This window comes from Oncorhynchus masou, chromosome 7, assembly GCF_036934945.1.
Source record: "Oncorhynchus masou masou isolate Uvic2021 chromosome 7, UVic_Omas_1.1, whole genome shotgun sequence".
NCBI classification, from domain to species: domain Eukaryota; kingdom Metazoa; phylum Chordata; class Actinopteri; order Salmoniformes; family Salmonidae; genus Oncorhynchus; species Oncorhynchus masou.
Window position 1 is genome coordinate 29,485,443 of NC_088218.1, and position 2,752 is coordinate 29,488,194.

At 41.7% G+C, this 2,752-nt stretch overlaps 1 non-coding gene across 1 annotated transcript; it reads left to right on the forward strand.

Annotated features, from left to right (window-relative positions):
• The first annotated feature begins 1,667 nt into the window (after positions 1–1,667).
• On the forward strand, positions 1,668–1,750 carry trnas-aga (transfer RNA serine (anticodon AGA)). The gene has a single exon. It is a non-coding gene; the product is annotated as a tRNA-Ser (tRNA).
• Positions 1,751–2,752: the final 1,002 nt, after the last annotated feature.

The following is a 2,752-nucleotide window of genomic DNA, read 5'->3' on the forward strand; positions in this document are numbered from 1 at the left end:
ATAGAAGTGAAAATGTGTCTGACTCTTGCTAATGATGTGTTTTCTGGAAGAGGGTGGGCTTTATAGGTGAGCTGTCCATCCTATGCTGTATGGTTGGAGATCTTATTACTACACCATGAACCCGAGAAGGCCAGAGGGTAATATTGACATAGTTAAACAAGGAGAAATTAGTATTAACCAAGCATAAGAGATCACTTGATCTGGATAAACAGGAAGTGTGAGTAGGATAGGGAGGGATGTCTCAGTGGAATTCTATGTAGACCAAGTGGTGTCTCTGACTCCTTGGCAGTTCAGGACTAAGAGTAGCTATTATGGAAGACATCTATGCAAGTCTCTGTGTAGTTCATGGAAACATGTTATAGCTCACATCATGTGAGAAGGCTACATATCTACATACCCAGCATGGAAGGAGATGGAGTGTAGTGAAAGTAAGGGTTTCAGTTGATAACCTAGTGCATTCCAGGTAGAAAAAGTTAGAGCAGCTGATTGCTCTATAGTCAGCAGAATACAAGCAGAGTCCCTGACAAAGCAGACACTGACTGTGGAGTCGTCCAGAGCCAAGAGCCGGTGTGGATAGTTCAGAAATTGAATTATTCACCTAAGGGGAACTGCCTGTATGGTAAAGCTATTCATGGAAGCAGGAAAGCCAGATAATAAGTTGTATGGATTTGCACTATTTATATCCACATGTTCCTCTGAAATCTGAGCTTCCTCCTTTCACAGAGGCAACGGGAGACTGTTTATTGTTTGATTCAGTATAGTACTCCTGAGAAATATGTGGGGCAAAATCAGTACTGCAATAGGACAGATAATGTTACTTCTGATGCGATCAATGAGTGATTTGGCAGGCTGGTTGAGATCTGGGGATTTCAGTAAGATAAGGAGGCCCAGGGCTCACATCTGTTGATTGTGTGGGAGAATGACATGAGTATTACTGGCTAATTGAACAGAGGTATGTGTACTGGTACATTTGAGAATGTCTTTTACACTCATTCAACACCATGACATGTTGTTGACTAAACGGGAGAAAAGAAGTACTCCGACTGGGTCTTTTGATGATAGGGTTTGTATTAATAACATTGTGGTTCCAAGGGTGACAGATGAGATCAAAGCTATAAATTAGATCCTGGTAGGATTAGTATTCAAGTATTTTTTGGTGGTCCACTCTCAATGAGAATGTGGATTGGATCAATTATATCTATTAAAAATCCACAGCGCTTCACCAATTATATTAGAGATGTAATGACTGACTTGACAGAATAGCATAGTCTTGGATGTTTGCTGGCTGAAGAGGGTGGGAGTGAAGGTAATTTGACTCCGGGATATACAGTTGGGATGGATCAGTGACCAAGGCCTTGTGTGGTTTACACACCCTAGTTCACGAGTTGGAAATTAACTCAGGGGTGGATACTTCTCTGGCTTATTGGGTTGACAGTGTGTTTGGAAGATGGAAAAATTATGATTACTGTGTTATGGGCAACTTTCACCTGTGTGACTGTGTTAGTTTTGTACGGACGTGGTTGATTGCGTGTATGAAAGTTATCATGTTTCATGTTATTGCATTATAATGAGTTACTGCATTATCTTTCAGCTGTTAAATTATCACTTTCTGTACGCTATGCCTGTTGGCCCAATCACTCCTAACAAGCCTTTTTACTTCCGTCGACGTTGTCGTGGCCGAGTGGTTAAGGCGCTGGACTAGAAATCCATTAGCGATCCTCCTGCGCAGGTTCGAATCCTGCCGACAACAAAAATTGGTATTTTTGACCCCTACTGAGGTGGAAGTTTTGTCGTGTTTCTTATACCAATCACATCCTTTCAGATCTCCACAAGTACATAGGGATTAGTTGCCCCTTTGGGGATAGGACTGCAGGCCATCTAACCCACCTCTCTATCCCACCTCACACCTTTACACACCTGGTTATCCAGCCTTCTAGCTCTATAGGCCACAGTAGCATAGGTGACAGGTTTGTGTCAAGCCACAGATTTCAGGTGAGATCCCATGATACACTCAACAATACAACAACACGATTCTCATGAATAACCATTAAGCCATTTGTTAAGATTTCCCCCATTTTGACATGTGGAAACCTGTTGTCACTCTTACCCTGACGGATAGCTCCAGACACTTTTTTGGTCAAAATGGCCATATTCTGAAGACACTCTTAAAGTCTGCAGGGTAATCGAACTGGCCACATCTAAAGTCAAGCCACGGGTAATAGGTGAGAAACCTTGTTAAACCCTAAAAGAAATAGAAAAAAACACGATTGCATTGAAAATAACCATTAAGTCATTCAGGTCGCAGACTCCCCTATAGGCATGGTTTGAAACCCACTCCTGACAACTTTTTAGCGCTTGCATGTCATGCACCTTTGTAAAATCCAGTTGAAAAATAAATTACTTAAGGTAATGTAAATGACACCGAGTTAATATGAGGAGTGAATAACTATCGTATTTTTAATGTTCTGCAAAAACAGCTAGTTGAGGCTGAAAGAGAATTGCAAGACTCACGCAATTTCACAGGCGGGCCGGTCCACAAACAGGCAAATAACAAAAAGCATCTCGGAACACACAACTCGTCGGTCGTTGTCAGTGGATTGTATTGGCGGGAAGAACAAAAATATCGTCTGCAGGGTAATCGAAGTCGTCGCATCTAATGTCAAGTCACAGGTCACAGGTGAGCTGCCTTGTTAAACCCTAAAAGTAAATAATAACACGATTGCGTTGAAATTACCCATTATGCCATTTGTTA